Here is an 18044-nt window from a genome sequence, read left to right on the forward strand (position 1 = left end):
TTTTCTTTTGTATGTAAGTTAGTTTGAGTTGCAAAAGATTACTGACAGGAATGGTACCTAGCAATGGAGTGTTACAAGTAATAGACCCTAAAATGTGGATTGGCAAATTGCAGGTAGAATGGAAGGCAATAAAGGTCTCCTATCCCTGGCTAAAAAGTTGGCAGTCTTTGTTATGCTCTGATAAAGCATATTAAATTGTTGCCTGTTCTCCCTTAGGACTCACAGCATGTGCCATTGGAGATTGGATCGTTAAAGTACTTGATAGAACTTGTCAGGCTGTGGAGTGTGTAGGCTACTTCCTGAAGTTCTTAGTGAGTTCCTATGAGAAAAAGACAAGCTTCTATCATCTGAAAGTTAAAAAAGAAGAAAAATGTGTCTTTGATAAAAGAAGTCCTTTCTCTTTTGGTAACTGAGAGCCAGACAACACTGTACTTTGCAGGGTTGGAAAAAATGAGTTCTCTGTTACATGATGAAGCTCATTCCAGCAAAGACAGAGACACTGGATACAGAATAGAAGACACTAATAAAATTGGGAAGGAGCTGGAGTCCGATTTTGACTCCTCCAGGACAGATGACAACCATCCTCGGGGTTATCAAAAGTTGTCACTGCAGAGTGAAAGCCCAAGCCACAGGTGGGAGAAGGTATCGCAGCGTGTCTAACTGGTAAAGTGCTCCTATCTGGAATACACAAACAACTCCAGCAAATAAATCAGTAAATCAGAACAGGACAGTCAGTTCAATAGAATAGTGAGAGGAAGAGATTGACAGGGCATTTCACAACAGATGACAATGAACAGGAAAAGTGCTCAGCCTCACCTGTCATCAGGGACATGCCTGGAAACAGCAAGCAGATGCCACTACACATTCTAGGAGAACAGCTAAAACCTAAAAAAACAACTGATCATATCAGTGTTAATGAATATGTGGAACTGTTGGAACCCTCATCCTCTGCTGGTGGGAGTATAAAGAGGCCCACATACTTTGGAAAACAGTGTGGCATTATCTATTAAAGGCAAATGTATGCATATCTTACTACAAAGCAATTCCACTCCTAGGTCTATGTGTGCGTATGTGTAAGAAAAAACACAAAAAATGTGCTGGCTTGGCGCCATGGCTCAAGCCCTTAAGCCCAGTGTTTTGGGAACCTGAGGCAGGAGTATTGTTTGAGACCAGGAATTTGAGACCAGCCTGGGCAACATAGGAAGACTCCATCTCTACAAAAAATAAAAAATAAAATTAGATGAGCATGGTACTGTGTACTTGTAGTCTTAGCTACTTGGGAGGCTGAGGCAGAATGATCGCTGGAGTGCAGGAGTTCAAGATTATAGTGAGCTATGATTGGGCCACTGCACTCCAGCCTGGGTGACAGACAGGGACCCTGTCTCAAAAAAAAAAAAAGTTCTTAGCAACATTGTTTGTAATAGTCCCAAATTGAGAAAACCTGAATACCCATCAACAGCAGAGTGGGTAAATACGTTGTGGTGTAGTTTTGCAATGAACACTTTGTAAATACACAGAACAAACTATTGCTACGTGCAACAACATGAAAGAATCTTGCAGATATAATTTTGAGTGAAAGAAGCTTGATATGATGAAATACCATAGAGTCTCATTTATGTAAGATTCAAGACCAGGCAAAATGAATATATGGTGTTAGAACTCAAGTGCATGGAGACCTTTGAGGACAGGGGAAAGGGTTGGTGATAGGAAAGGGAAAAGAGGGGCTTCTGAGGTCCTGGTTTTGTTCTATTTCTCGACCTGGCGATGGTTACACAGAGGTGCTTACTTTGTGATGATGATGTGTGTGGGCTGTAAGATGTGTGATCTCTGCACTTCTCTATACGTGTGTTACATGTCAATAAAAATGTTAAAAAGTCTCCTAATCATAGACTATGGAGGAAGAGATGGCTGTGAGAGTACAAATCAGTGATTCATTAAAATAATAATTATCCCTGAGCTGCAGGGCAAGAGGCACATTAGTAGGGCCTCCCCATTCCAGGCTGTAGTTTGAATTTCACTGATGCAGAGGTTAAAGTGGAGGCCATTAAGCTGAGAAGGAGGATGGAGCCCTGAGGCTGCTGCTAAGAAACAAAACTCCCAGGCCAGAGTCTAGATGAGGACACTGTCTCTTGCTTTGCCTAATGTCCCATGAAATGACCAGATGCAAATGGACTGAAAAAGTACTAAGTTATAAACTTCTTAGGGAATTGCTTTGCCAGAAAACTCCCAGCATGATTAAAAAGGGCATCTGGTCAGCCCAAGGTAAACCCCTGCTCCCAAATCTGCACCATCTGGAAATGGGTCACTAAAGGATCCTCCCAGGGTCCCACCTCAGATGTGGAAATGGAGGATGACTGGCAAAGGGGACCCTCTCAGAGGGCAGAACCAGGGTTGTCAGATCGGCTGGTCAAGGACCTCAGTCCCCTGCTAGTGTGAGTCCTTGCTGTTCTTGTCCAACAGACCATGATGTACATAAAGGACTGGTGATCACAGTAGGCTGTTTCCCCTTCTCATTTCCAAATGGGAAATTCTGTTATATTCTGCTATTTTCTCTTCTGTCTTATATACTGAGTGTGATGGGGTGGTTTACATTTATCATTTAGCCTCTAGGGTATCAAACTATGAATTGCTATGTACAGATCACATTGATAGATATCTGTATGACCTTGAGATCTTGGTCTTGGAGCTGGGTGCAAAAACAGGGGCATAATTTTGGGTTGTCTATGACTGTAGAGGGAATGACTTAGTTTTTGAAAGTATGTAGTATAGTTGCATTGTGTTAGGTAGGGATATTACTGAAATTGAACAAATGCAAAGAAGGATGTGTATAGAAAATGAGAAGCCAAGGGGTGGGTTGTTGGGTGTATTTGTTATTTTTGCCTTCAAGTATCAATTTCTTCCTCTTATGATAATAGCTCCCTGATTTTCTTTTGGAGAAACAATGTCTTCCCAACCGAGATTGTGTGGTTTATCCCTTTCACTTGATCACAGTGGTTGATTCAGAGATAGGCAAGTGACTCAGACCAGGAGCCCAAGCGATGAGATCGGATTCCAGAACGTTTGAGAATCTCCTGGGAGAGAAGAGTTCCCTTTGCACTGATGCTGTTAGACTATAGGATATAAATCTGTAGCTGTTGGGTCCTCGCTTGCCATTACATAGGAAGTATCCGCCTAAATGTAGCCATTCAAGATGAAAACAAGGCAGGAAAAAAAAAGAGAGACCAAGTTTGATGTTCTAATCTAAGCTCTCATGGCAATTACCCTCCTGTATGTTTTAGTTGCATGGACCCCACAGATCTCATATTTTGCTTGAGATCACATGAGTTGGGTTTCTGAAACTTTCAACTGAGAATCTTGTAATTGCGACCAGCTATGGGAAATGCACAAACGCTTCCGTGTGTTTTGCATATATTTGGTGTCATGCAACTTTTAACTAAATGAAAGGAGAGTGGCTTTTACTGAAATGCCTAAGTTGCAGGCATTAACCCAGTAGGGGAAGACCTAGTTGAGTATATTCTTTCATTTCCTTGCTTTGGCATCCAAGGCTTGGGAGCAGTCCATATCAGGAATTCATTGCTCAGGTCCACATAGCTTGTTTTCCCCTCCTCCCAAGTGAAGAGCATCAGACCTTCCACAGTCAGGGTGTGTCCTTGTGGATTTCCAGCTGAGCCAGCTCACTGATGCATGGATGCCACAATGATGGCAGTATTTTCTGCTCTACATGCACATGTAACAGCAGTGTGTTCTACCCAGGAAATGGGGGGTGGAGGCAGTAGCTTTGTGGGCCATCACCCTTGGGCCTAGGATAGCATGGAATATAGCAAGATCTGTGGTGTTCAAGGGTCAGGGATGTGTATTAGATTCAGTCTGAGTCACAAGGAGGTGAAACAGTGAGATTAGGGAAGGATGGAATCCTGGGAGTACGAACGGAAGGAGCCAAAAGCTGAGGAGATGGGGGTATCAGAATAAGATCCAGGAAATACAGAATAAAAGTTACAAACTGGCCAGGCAGAGGAGCCAGGAGACAGAGATGCTCTAAGGAGGCACTGGACAGGCCCGCCATACACTGGAGAACGGAGTTTGTGCTGCTTGAGGGTATGTTGAAGGGTTTGCCTGAGCTATGTGCTACCACTAAGGTATCACCATGCCTGGTGAGCTCTGCGGGGTTCTCTCTCATCCTCTGCTTCAGCTGGGCACTGTGTCACATGTATGTGCTCTAGATCAGAGACCAGAATGGGAGCACAGCAGATTCACTTAACTACAGTTACATTTGCTGGTTTTTCTGTTACAAATGTATGAATTTTATCCTCCTACAACACTTCAAGTCAAAACTCCTCCTCCCCATCTGGCTAACCAGGCCAAAAGTAGGTGCTTTCTAGGGTCTGAATGTTGGTGTCCCCCCAAATTCATATTTGAAACTGAATCCCCAATGTGATCGTATTAAGAAGTTGGGTCTTTTGGGAAGTGATTAAGCCACGAGGGCAAACTAATGAACCATGAATGGGATTAGTGCCCTCGTAAAAGACTGAAGGGAGCCTTTTTCCCCCTTTGTGCCATGTGAGGACACAGCAACAAATTACCATCTGTGAAGCAGAGAGCTCCCACCAGACACCAGAGCTGCTCGTGCCTGATCTTGGACTTCATGCCTCTGGAATGGTGAGAAATAGATTTCTTTTTTGGGGGTGGGAGAGCAGATTCACTTTATTTATTTATTTATTTTTTGCAATGCAGCATGTATTTGGAGGGCTTTAGGTCTCAGTATTACAAATTATCTCCATTGAGAAATAAATTTTTGTTGTTTATAAGCTACCTAGTCTAAGGCATTTTGTTATGGCAGCCTGTATTCGGTCATTCTTTCATTGCTACAAAGAAACACCTGAGACTGGGTAATTTATAACAGGTTTAACTGGCCCATGGTTCTGCAGGCTGTACAGGAGGCATAGCGATGGCTTCTGCTTCCGGGGAGGCCTCTAGAAGCTTCCAATTATGGTGGAAGGCAAAGTGTGAGCCTACACATAACATGGTGAAAGAAGGAGCAAGAGAGAAGCGGAGAGGGGGCCACACACTTCTAAACGACCAGGTCTCATGAGAACTCACTCACTATCACGAGGAAGCACTAAGCCATTCATGAGGGCTCCAGCCCCATGACCCACTCACCTCCCATCAGGCCCGCCTCCAACATCGGGGATTATATTTCAACCTGAGATTTGGCGGGTACAAATATCCGACAGTGTCACAGCCGAAACAGACTAAGACAGGGCTGAAAAAACTTGATGAGCGTGAGTGCTCACTGTGTGTATATGCAAAGTGTGTGGGGGACAGGTGCTTGGGGGGACATGAAGATGAACCCTGCACGGATCTTGCATACCAGGGGCTTGTACTGCTGAGGGAGGCATCACAGGGGCTCTAGCCTGCTGTCAATCCTGTGCCCTACTGACATTGTAAATAACTGCATTTATCACCCATCTGTTCAAGGAATTGTGTGAGCCACTAAGGTAATTTTTTAATTCCAGAAAGAGAGAAAATACTGTTTCTTACTGCAGGAAACTTTATTTTCTTCACTTCACAAAAGCACCAGTGAAACGGCTGTTGAATAAAATTGTGAACTTTGCCTGATGGGTGTCACTAAGGCAGCAGATCCTAAAACAGGGGCTGGCATGTGCTCATATCAGGCTGTTTGATGAACACTTTGCTACCAGTTGCTCCACTCTGTATTTATAGCACAACATGATTTTACTAAAACCCTACGATGGAATCTTATGCAGAATTTTATGCAAAGTAGTTTCTAAAAAGACTTTTAAAGTCATGGAAAATTGGCTTGGATACAATGTTAGGCAATAAAAACAAGACACATATATAGAGTTTGTAAAAAAAAATATATTTGAGATGATGGATATCCTAATTACCCTGATCTAATCACTGTACATTAGATGCATCAAAACAATGGTATGTACCCAATAAATATATAATTGTGTCAATTACAAATATAAAAGTATCAAAATTATATATGTATATGCATATACATATATCTATATCTATACAATAATAATACTTCTTTTAAAGTATATCTGAATAGCTGGATCTGTATCTGTATATGTACACACACATAAGAGTTAAAGGAAAATCCTGGGCTGGGTGCAGTGGCTCATGCCTGTAATTCCAGCACTTTGCGAAGCTGAGGTAAGAGGATTGCTTGAGGCCAGGAGTTTAAGACCAGAGTGGGCAACATGGCAGGACCCCCATCTCTATAAAAAATACAAAAAATTAGCCAGGTCTGGTGGCACATGCCTGTAGTTTGAGCTACTTGGGAAGCTGAGGTGTAAGGATTGATTGAGCCTGGGAGGTCAAGGCTGCAGTATGCTATGATCATGTCACTGCACTCCAGCCTGGGTGACAGTGCAAGGCTCTGTCTCTAAAACAATAAAAGAAAATTAACAAAATGCCTATTTTTTTGAAATTTTATTTACTTATTTATTTATGTATTTTTAAGAGACAAGATCTTATTATATTGTACAGGTTGGAGTGCAGTGGTGTGATCATGGCTCACTGTAGCCTTAACCTCCTGAGCTCAAAGGATCCTCCTCCCTTAGCCACCTGAGTAGCTGGTACCATGGTGGGCATCACCACACCTAGAAAATTAAAAAAAATTTTTTAGAGAGTTGGGGGTCTCGCTTTGTTGCCCATGCTGGTCTTGAACTCCTGGCTTCAAGTGATCCTCCCACCTCAGCCTCCTGGAGTGCTGGGATTACAGGCATGAGCCACGGCAGCTGGCCAATGCCTGGTGCTAATAGTAGTTACATTTAGGTCATAGAGTTACAGGCAATTTGGGTTTTCTTCCTTTGTATTTTCAAATTTTCTATAATGATTATGTGTTGTTTTTCTACATGATTATATTTTATGGTCACAATATAAACACAAATTCATTTTTAAAAAGAATTACCTGAAACCTATGAACAATAATAATGTATTTGACAATGTCCCATGTGGAGCATATCACAAATATCCTACATTTTAGAGACTACCCAACTTGCGCGTGGTCATTTAGGAAGCTAATGGTGGGATTAAGAATTGAATTTGGAGAATGTTGAGGTTCTTTGCTGTCTTCCTGAGAGACCTTGCCCACGTGCCTATGGTAGGCAGACTGCTGGCATCACTATTTCATGGCCTGTGTACCATTTGGGGGAAGAGGAGATGGACACTGCGAGGGCGAGTCGGCCGGGGCAGCCTCCCCCAGGCAGCTCTCCCTGCTCCCACCAGAAATGGGAAAGCAGGGTGAGTCATAGGTCAGGTGGCCTCCTGCATCTTGGTTTCCAGCTTGTTTAAGTTTGTAAGTTCAGAGCAGCTGTTCGGCTTTGTTCTTACTTTGTTTGTGTTACACTGGTATCCAGTCATCCATTGGCACAGAGACACAGTTTCCACTTTGATACAATCTGTGTCAGCCTGGCAGTTAATTTATTTAGCAGCATCTTAAATTTTTTTTTTTTTTTGCATAAAATCCAGCTCCTGCAGGATATTTATCAGCATCTTTGCAAGAGAGGATGAATTCAAAATAAAGTACAAGAGAAGAAATATTCAGGTATGAGCAGTGGAGGGATGCATAATTATATTATTCCATCTTACCAGGCCGGGGGTTTTGATGTGACACAAGGATGCTATCAAAGTAGTCAATATTAGCAAAAAGAGAGGGCTGTTTTGGACATGTACTGCTCCGAATGACCAGAAGGACCTATAGCCTCCTCTAGATTCACACACAACCCTAGTGAACTTATGCTGCGCCTTCCAGGTGAAACTCAAATGCTAATGGGGGCAGTTGGTAGGATAGGACATACGAGGTGGGGAGGCAGAGAGGGAAGGTTATTTTCCAGTGCTCATGTGAGTGGGAACTGATAAGGGACTCCATGGGGAAAATGAAGAAACGCTTTGTATATTCCTCTGAACTCTAGTTAGGCCTAACCTGCTAAAAGTCAGACTTTGTTTCTGATAATGGGCTGTACCTTCATGCCCTTGTAGGTGTAATGGACATAACGAGGGGTTACAGACTTTGTCCTGAATTTTTACATGCTGATGTAGGCATGGGAACCAAGACTTTTTGGCCAACATGGACCCGAAGATCCATGGAGGGGAACCAGCTTGGTATTGCTGAGCGCTTGCTATGTACTGGCATTGCTGAGCACCTGCTGTTTGCTGCCCTTACATCATGCTGTGGAGGCATGGAAAACAGTCTGCCTTCTGGGGCAGGGAGGGCTGCACTTCTGGGAAGTCTGGAACCTGGGCAAAGCTTCACCAAACGCATGCTCTGCAGTTCCCTGGGTCCCAAGGTAAGGTCGTTTCCAGGAGGAATGCTGGAGGGGACTAGAGAATATGCTGTAACATCTTGTTTGTGTAAATCATCATGTAGTATTATATTTTGTTTGTGCAGTTTCCATGTGCCTCCATTCAGGAATTATTTCTCAATTATTTATTATGTACAGAGTAAATTAAGTCCCATTAGTCAAGTCTCAAATTGCATTTGGCTGTTCCATTGTAATTACTCCTAGGTTATCATTATCAATATTAACTAAAATTTGTGTGTTCTAGGCTTTAGAGCTTAGGAACCACTTTCATGCACAGTATTACATTTAATACAGCAAGGCTGTGAAGTGGGGATTAGTATCCACACTTTACAGATGAAAGGAGTGAGGCTGAGACACATCCAAAACTACACAGCTCTCAAGATGCTGAGCTGGAATTTTAAACCCTACATTTCTTTTTTTTTTTCTTTTTTTCTTTTTTTTTTAGATGGAGTCTTGCTCTGTCGCCAGACTGGAGTGCAGTGGCATGATCTTGGCTCACTGCAACCTCTGCCTCCTGGGTTCAAACGGTTCTCCTGCCTCAGCCTCCCAAGTAGTTGGGATTACAGGCACCTGCCACCATGTGCGGCTAATTTTTGTATTTTTAGTAGAGATGGGGTTTCACCATGTTGGCCAGGATGGTCGCGATCTCCTGACCTTGTGATCCACCTGCCTCGGCCTCCCAAAGTGCTAGGATTACAGGCGTGAGCCACTGTGTGGCCTAAACCCTACATTTCTTACTGTAAACCCAGCATTATTTCCATCACATCATTCCATGACTCTCCTTTTTTGCCCCCTAGGATAAAATAAAACTTTTCCTGGGCTAGCTGAATAGGGCAGACTTCCTAGGCATGGAATTGGGGGTTCAGGGTGTAGGGCCTCTCTTCGTCTTCCAATTTCCTCTTCCTATCATGTTGATTTGGAGACATCAAGGAGAAAGATTCAGGAATGTGAGAGTGGAGAAAGAGAATAGTGTATTCCAGCTGTAGTCACATCAGTCTCTTCATTTATTTAGTAACCATTAATAAATACCTGCTGTATGCCAAATACTGCCCTAGGCACTGGGGGTACAGTGGGGAAGATGACAGGCATGAACCCTGCCCTCATGAAGCCTGGAACTCTATGGGGAAAACAGGGACTCAGTGAGTCATTAGTCACTCTACTGAATGTTATGAAGAGGTGCACTGTGTACCTTTATATAATACAGGGGTCTAAGATAGGAAGACCCCACCTACGGTGTCTGGAAAGGCTTTCTAGGGAGAGCAGTGTTAAAGCTGAGTGTGGAATTAGCGAAGTGAAGCTCTAGGTCATAGGGAATGTGGTACTTTTGAAGAGTTGAAAGGCCAAGACAACTGGAATGAGTCAAGGGAGGATTGTAGATCAATGGAGATGTGTTGGAACCAGGTTATGCAGAGAATGAAAGAATTTTAGTCTTTATCCTAAGAGTAACGGGAAGCAATAGAAGGATTTTTAGCAGGGGTGTGTGACATGATTGGATTTGAATTTCAAAGTATGAATTTAACTGCACTGCGGAGAATATGTGTGTGAGTTCTGGACCCATCTGTGAGGCATCCAAGTGACTGAGGTGGGCAGCTGGAGCTCAGGAGAGGGTCTGCAGCACAGAGGCAGATGAGAGACAATTGGCACAAATAAAACAAACGAAGTGGAGGAAGTCTATTTGGGGAGATGGTAGAGAGGCGAGAGAAGGCATTCATTCACTCTATAAACATTTATTGCTCCTGACTGCTGGTGTTCTAGGTACTTGGGTTGAAGAATAAAAAAGACAAAGATTCCTCCATTGTGGGGCCTGTATTCTAGTAAGGAAAGGTAGACGGTGGGGTGGGAGGGAAGTCAGACAATAAGTAATAGATCTATAGTAATAAAGATGTACTTATAAGGTATGGTGCAGAAAGACAAAATAGAGGAGGGTAAGGGGAGTGGGAACTCGGGATATGGGTGGATTGCAATTTTAAATAGAGCGATCAAGGTAGGTTTTTCCATGAAGGTAAAGGAGAGAGCCACAAACGACCATTTCCCGTGCAAAGGCTCTAGAGAGTGTGAGGAACAGCACAGAGACCCAGTGTCTGGAGCCAGGAGATGAGGTCAGACAGAAAACAGGAGGTCTGGGCACAGAGGGCCTTGTGGGCTTTGGGTTTTAGTCTGAGATGGGGGAGCCTGTGGAAGGTTTGAAGAAGAAGGGTGGGATGATGTGACAAGTAAGAGGACCGCTCTCATAACTGCGTTAGGAACAGACCTTGTCGAGGGCAAAGTGGAAGCAGCACCAGCAGAGGCTCTTGCAGTTATCCAGGTGAGAGGTGATGGCGGCTCCCATCTGGGTGGTGGTACTGGAAGTGGGCAGAAGTGGTTGGATTCTGGGCCTGAGATCTAGCTTGGAGCCCATAGGACAACCAACAGGTATTTATTAACATTTGCTAAATTAAGTGGAATAGAGTCTACCTAACATAGTCACAATGTCAGATAATAGAAATATTTTTGTTTTCAAGACCTTTTAAATGATCTAGGAGATAAAACTAAGTGGAGTCAAGAATAACTGCAGGAATAATACCATCACCAATTTGTATCTACTAATGCTAAATGCTGTAGTAAAGACTTTATATATATCAGGTTGACTGTTTCGCAGCTTTATGTGGTTCAACTTAATATTATCTAAGTTAACCATTGCAACCACCTTGTGAGTTTAGATTATTCCTATTGTACAGATGAGGACATTGAGGCTCAGGAAGATTCAGTAGAGAAGTGGTGGCAAAGACAATAAAACAAAGGGTATAATGAAGGACTAAATAGCATCATTTATATAATAAATATTATGTGAGTCTATTCAGGAGAAATTTATGTGGGCTGGCATCATTCAGGAAGCTTCAAGGAACAGAGAAACCTGAGTCAGGCTGTGAGAAAAGGTTAGACTTTGTTGATTTGTAAAGGTGGAGAGGAGAATTCCAAATAGAGGAAAATGCTCTGGCAAAGTCATAGAGTTGGGTTACAGATTAAAGTATCAGAGACACCAGCATAGGAAACAGAGCAAGACCATGTCTCTACAAAAACAAATAAAATAAAATTGGCTGAGAGTAGTGGTGCGCCCTTATATTCCTAGCTACTTGGGAGGCTGAGGTGGGAGGATCGCTTGAGCCTAGGAGTTCAAGATTACAATGAGCTCTGAAGAGTGAGACCCCGTCTCAAAAAAAAAAAAAAAAAAAATCAGAGAGAGGACAGTCTGGCTGAATTTAAGAGTCTATCTGCTGTATCACTTTTCTAGTACTTTTGTAACAAATCACCACAAATTGGGTGGCTTAAAACAACAGAAACGTATTATCTCATAGTTCTGGGGGCTGGAAGTCTGCCATCGAGGTGTTAGCAGGGCCATGTTCTCTCTGAAGCCTCGAGGGGAGAATCTGTTGTGTGCCCTTCTCTTAGCTTTTGGTGCTGCTAGTAATCCGTGGCCTTTCTTGCCTCATCCAGTTTCTGCCTTGTTATCATGTGGAGCTCTCCCTGCATGTCTGTCCCTGTGTTTCCTCTCCTCTTTTTATAATGACACCTGTCATACTGCATCAAGGCTTGCCCCAATTCAGTCTAACCGCATCTCAACTTGATTACATTGGCAAGTTCCCGTTTCCAAATAAGGTCACTTTCACAGGTACTGAGGGTTAAAACTTGAACATAGGCTGGGAGCACATAGGCTGGGAGCAGTGGCTTGCGCCTGTAATCCCAGCATTTTGGGAGGCTGAGGCAGGTGGATCGCTTGAGCCCAGGAGTTTGAGACTAGCCTGGGCAACATGCTGAAACCCCGTCTTTACACAAACTACAAAAATTAGGTGGGCATGGTGGCACATGCCTGTGGTCCCAGCTACTCCAGAGGCTGAGGTGGGATGATTGCTTGAGCCCCGGAGGTTGAGGCTTCAGTGAGCCATGATCATGCCACTGCACTCTAGCCTGGGTGACAGAGCGAGACCATGTCTCAAATAAAACAAAACAACAAAAAACCCTTGAACATATCTTCTTGGGGAACACAATTCAACTATAACATCTGCTAAGCAAATTACTGTGTGTTGAATGAATGTATGAAATGGATGACATGTGATTGGATATGAAGAGTGTAAATGTTTGAGACTACTGAGAGTCTGAAATGTCTGGTGGAGTCTGGAAAATGCTTTACCCAGGATGGTAAAATTTGTTCATCAAAATGCTGGGAGTTGACTTTATAGGGTGAGGAAATGGAGGATTATGGTTTGTAATTTGGGATTTAAGACTTTTAGATCTTCAATCTGTCTATAGATGTCCCCAGATTTTTATCTCTCGATTCTATAAAAAATGACTGTTAAAAATACCAGTTGCCAGCTTGGAACACCCAAGCAGCAAGTCTGTGGTCTTAGAACAGAGATTATTTTTCTTGAGTTAAAGTCTTTGGAAGAAGCAGTAACGGACTCAGCAGAGAAAACATGGAAAAAATCAGTGGTGAGACTAGCATGAACATGGAGTCCTTTTCTATAACAGGAGAGTCTAAACATAGCTGCTATGATCATATATCACCACAGACAGTGTCTTCCACCTGCACCCCCTCAAGTTTTTTACAAACTTGACACATTACTTTCCTCACCTTTTCACAGCCGCATTACAGGGGCTGATCCACAATGAACAAGTCCCGGAGGTTGGTCTGTTTTTCCTAAGTACCTCTTGCCAATCCCCCAGTGGCAGGTGCAGGTGCCACCCTGGCAGGTACTCATCAGCTGTAGGCAGTGTGCCTTGCAGATTCAGCCTCTTCAGAAACACCAGGTACTCATAGACACCTACCGGCCTATACTTCCACATCTGTCTGTTCTGGGCTGAATTGTGTCTTCCCCCAAAAAAGATATGTTGAAGTCCTAACCCCCAGCAACTCAGATGGGATGTTATTTGAAAATAAGCACTTCGCAGATTAAGTGAAGTTAAGGTGAGGTCATTAGGGCAGGCCCTAATCCAATAGGACTGATGTCCTCATAAGAAGAGGGGAATCTGGACGTAGACGCGGCAAGGAGAGCATCAAGAGAAGACAGAGACACGCAGGGAGAACTCCATGCCATGACAGAGGAGGGCTGCAGCTGCAGCCAAGGGTGCCAGCAAACACCAGGAGCTAGAAGAAGTGAGGAAGCCTCCTCCCCTGCAGGTTTTAGAGGAAGCATGACCCTGCTGACACCTTGACTTCAGACTTCAGACTGCAAGAGAATAAGCTTATGTTGTTTCAAACCATCCAACATATAGTAGTTTGTTACAGCATCACTGAGAAACAAACGGACTGTCCCTTTCCTCAAGGTTAACGTGTCTGAAGTTTCATTTTCTAATGTTACTGTACTCAACTGAATTGACTTAGCAAATTAATTACTGTGAAAGGATTTACAGCGGCTGATGGCATAACAGGGGTGTGGGGAACTGCGTGGTCTCTAGCAGGGACCTTGTCTGGCAGGTCACTGTCAAATGTAGTAACCGAGGAGAGTGGAATGAAGGGACACTACAAAGATGTGAACAGGGGTAAGGGAAGCACCAAGGATGCAAGGGAGGGCTGCTGCCACTGGGGCTGGTAACAGTGGGTGCCATTAAATCCACCTGTAGGCATGAAGGAGGCAGGTAAAGGGCCTATTCCCAGAGCTGGGGACAGCGGTAGTGTGGCCGCAGGATATGGCTGCCTAGTGGGATCTGTGGCCTTCTGTAGAGGCATGGACCGCTGTCACCTGCAGCAAGGCAGGGAGGGAGCTAGAAGATAAACACCTGCTCTTTCTCTCGCCCTCTGGCTCTTTTGTTAACATCCCTTAACCAGAAGCTGGAGGGTAAAGGAACCTGTGGATGTAGTTGTAAAAGTCGGCCTCCCTGGGGTGCAAAGAAGAGTGGACAAAATTGGGGTCCCCAGCAAGGATGAGGATGGGAAATGTGTCCTGACAATGTCAGATGGGGCAAGGATCCATCTGTCAGCAGCCTACCCCGCCCCACCTTTGATTTGACTTTCCAAGGATATGCCTAGTAGAAAAAGTCTCCCTTTCAAGCCTATTTGCATTTTGGTGGCATCCCCTTTTTTTAATTGTGGGAAAAAGCTGTCATAATTGTTGTCTTTTTTTTTTTTTTTTTTTTTGAGACAGAGTTGTACTCTTGTCGCCCAGGCTGGAGTACAATGGCGTGATCTCAGCTCACCGTAACCTCTGCCTCCTGCGTTCAAGCGATTCTCCTGCCTCAGCCTCCTGAGTAGCTGGGATTACAGGCATGTGCCACCATGCCTGGCTAATTTTGTATTTTTAGTAGAGATGGGGTTTCTCCATGTTGGTCGGGCTGGTCTCGAACTCCCGACCTCAGGTGATCTGCCCACCTTGGCTTCCCAAAGTGCTGGGATTACAGGCATGAGCCACTGTGCCTGGCCCATAATTGTTTTAATTGTGGGAAATGCTAAGTCATAATGTAGAGCCCTTTAATGCTCCAAGGTGACGGGGCAGAGATGGGACAGATGAAACAAAATGGGATAGACAATAGTGGTCTTGTTAGCTCAGAGGCAATGATTGTCTGAAGAAAGACACTGACTAGGGACAAAGTTAGAAAGAAAGAATCATATTAAAGGAAAAGAGGTGAGGGGGATTCCAGTTAGTGGAGAGAAAGTGCTGGAGAAAGACTTGGGAAGATGACTGGACTCAATCCTGAGGGAAGAGATTAGTGTAAGGAATTTCTGAATGTGAGAATTGGAGAGGGCAAAACAGTGTCTTCCTTACAGGATTGTGGTGAGGAGCAAATGAATCAACGCATGGGCAAGGGATGGTCGCATCTGTGAAAGGAAATTCAATCTCGGGACCCCAAAATCCTACACCAAAGAGAAAAGTCAAGCTGGGAACTGCATCAGGCAAACCTGCCTCCCATTTAATTGCTAAATAAGATAGCTACAAAGATTTTTTAAAAAGGAAAAAACACTACATATCTCATCACAATTTGCCCACAAGGAAATTTTTGTGGGCCTCAAGATCTTTACCCTAAAACGGTTCTGTTGAATTTCACTTTGGAAATGTAAGTTGATAGCTGATCTTCACAACTGCGGGACAAAGGACAGAACTCAAAGTCATCCCTCTGCTCACCTGAGACAAATGCATATCTGATTGCTTTCTCTGCCTTACTGTTTATGCAAAACTGCAGATGCACTGAGGCTAAGTGATCATTCCTCTACCCACCCCTCACATGTAAATCGTGTATTCAGTGAAAGGCTGATAAAAGACTCGAAAGACTGCAACCATTTGTCTCTTACCTACCTGTGATCTGGAAGCCCCTGCCCCCGTGCTTTGAGTTGTCCTGCCTTTTCAGACCAAACCAATGTACCTCTTACACATATTGATTGATGTCTCATGTCTCTCTAAATGCATAAAATCAAGCTATGCCCCAACCACCAGGGCACACATTGTCAGGCCCTCCTGAGGCTGTGTCATGGGTGTGTCCTTAACCTTGGCAAAATAAACTTTCTAAATTGATCGAGACCTGTCTCAGATACTTTTGGTTCACACGTATAAAGCACTATATGCATATATAATGTATAACAGTAGCAGCAGCAATTATAAGAACAATAACAGCCATTTAGTTTGGGATACAGGGAGATGCTGGATGAATTTCAGCTTAACTGATAGATAGTGTGTGACTATTTATTGTCAGTACCATCCATAATAAGCAAAAGGAACTTTATTTTCTCAACTAAAGGTAGAGGACCCAGGATATGAAGTGGAGTAGAGTAGAAATCAGACACATTATTATTTTTTTTTTTTGAGACAGAGTCTCACTCTGTCACCCAGGCTGGAGTGTAATGGCACGATCTTGGCTCACTGCAACCTCTACCTCCCAGGTTCCAGCAATTCTCCTGCCTCAGCCTCCCGAGTAGTTGGGATTACAGGCGCCACCGTGCCTGGCTAATTTTTTTGTATTTTTAGTAGAGATGGAGTTTCACCATATTGGCCAGGCTGGTTTTGAACTCCTGACCTCAAGTGATCCATCCGCATCAGCCTCCCAAAGTGCTAGGATTACAGGAGTGAGCCACTGCGCCTGGCCCAGACATGTTAATTAAAGTGGAAAAGTTTGTACCTTCAGCTTTACCAAGTTCTAGATTCGTTCTCTGCTTAATTCATCCCATAAGAGTCTCAGGAATGTGGTAGTTTTTTGCACCATAACTGTCTGACCAAGATGAGTCTCTTAGGAGTGTGGAGGAGAGCTTGGGGACAGAATTCTGTTCCTAAGGAGAGACCCTGTTTAAGTCCTTTGATGAGGTCGTAGCACCGAATGAGATTGCTATATATACAGGTAGCAATCTTGAAGAGCTTTTATTTGGTGGAGTTTTCAAACCCCATGCCTCCCAGTACCCCATCCTTTAGCTACGAGGAAGAACATCGGCCTCTTTACTACATCTTGAACAATGCCTTCTCTATGATTCTCCCTGCCTCCTCCTTCTTCTCTCTCTCTCTCTTTTTTTTTTTTTTTAAGAGACAGGGTCTTGCGTGTTGCCCAGCCCGGAATGTAGTGGTGCAATCAGAGCTCACCATAACCTCTAACTCCTGGGCTTATGTGATCCTCCCACCTCAGCCTCCTGAGTAGCTGGGACTACAGGAATGGCCACCTAGCCCAGCTAATTACATTTTTTTTTTTTTTTTTTGTAGAGATGGTGTTTCACGTTGCTCAGGCTGGTCTCGAACTCCTGGTCTCAAGTGATTCTCCTGCCTCAGTCTCCCAAAGTGCTGCGATTACAGGCATAAGCCTATTATGCCCGGCCTCTACTTACTGTTTAAATGTACCTTTCCTCAAGTTTTATCTTCCCATGTTTTCCTGCTCAGATTCTCTGTCTGAGGGGGCTCACCTATATTCACCTCTAAATTTCTTGTGGCTAACACAGATTTCCAGTGGTCTCCTGGATATTTTCCCATGCATTTCTCTTCCGTAACTAAAACTTAGCACATTTAATTTAACATGTCGTCCTGCATACTGCTCCTCTTGCCGTATTTACTTATCATGGCTATTGGGACTTCTACCCTTGCTTTCATTTGGGCCAGAAGCCTCAGTCGTCTTCCATTTCTTGTTCTCCATTCTCTTTAAACTCCAGGGTCTCTTGACATCCAAATCATCAATTGCCAAGTTCTGTCCTTTCTTCCTTTGAACTTTCTTCCCAGTCCAATACCTTGATTCTGCTATAATTTAAGTACTTTTTGACTCTTATGGATTATTTCAGTAGCTTCATGACATATCAAATTTCCAACTTCGACTTTTCTTCATTGTTGCATGAGTTATCTTTCTCTCTGATCCAGGTCAGATAGTTTTACCTCCTCAGAATCATCAGTGGCTCCTTGCTCTCCAAGATACGTGGTTCAGTTCCAGGCTGGGACTTTACAACGCTCTAGGATTCAGTCCCAACCTACCCTATGCCTTCCTTATGCACCATGCTGGTCACTGCCCCATACTGGCCATACTGCACTACTTGCCCTTCACTAAATATGCCATTCATACCTCCATGTTTTTGCTTATGCTATCTGTGAGAGGTAGACCCACCTCTCTACCTTTCCCTGTGCCACCTAGTTAGAACTAATCATTCCCTACTTTGTCTTTCTGTATTTTGAACTTTGTCTTTCTGTATTCTGTTTCTATATTTTGCTTATTTTCTATTCTAGTACTTCTTCTGAGAAGTACTATATGCTTTATATTATAGTTAATTGCCTTCCCTCCAGA

The 18044-nt window shown here is 43.7% G+C and overlaps 1 protein-coding gene across 5 annotated transcripts in view; it reads left to right on the forward strand.

Moving 5' to 3' along the window:
* The window catches only part of LOC129528932 (cyclin-J-like protein), a 164971-nt gene that overhangs the window by 87157 nt on the left and 59770 nt on the right, over nt 1-18044 (forward strand). Inside the window, exon 7 of one of the 5 annotated variants that reach the window (XR_010134594.1) lies at nt 217-1992. The exons of the other annotated variants lie outside the window; for them this stretch is intronic. The gene's annotated coding sequence lies outside the window, so the exon portion shown is untranslated. Of the gene's footprint in view, nt 1-216; nt 1993-18044 lie in introns of those variants that run through there. 5 annotated transcript variants of the gene reach the window in all.

Source organism: Gorilla gorilla, chromosome 1 (assembly GCF_029281585.2).
Source record: "Gorilla gorilla gorilla isolate KB3781 chromosome 1, NHGRI_mGorGor1-v2.1_pri, whole genome shotgun sequence".
NCBI lineage: Eukaryota > Metazoa > Chordata > Mammalia > Primates > Hominidae > Gorilla > Gorilla gorilla.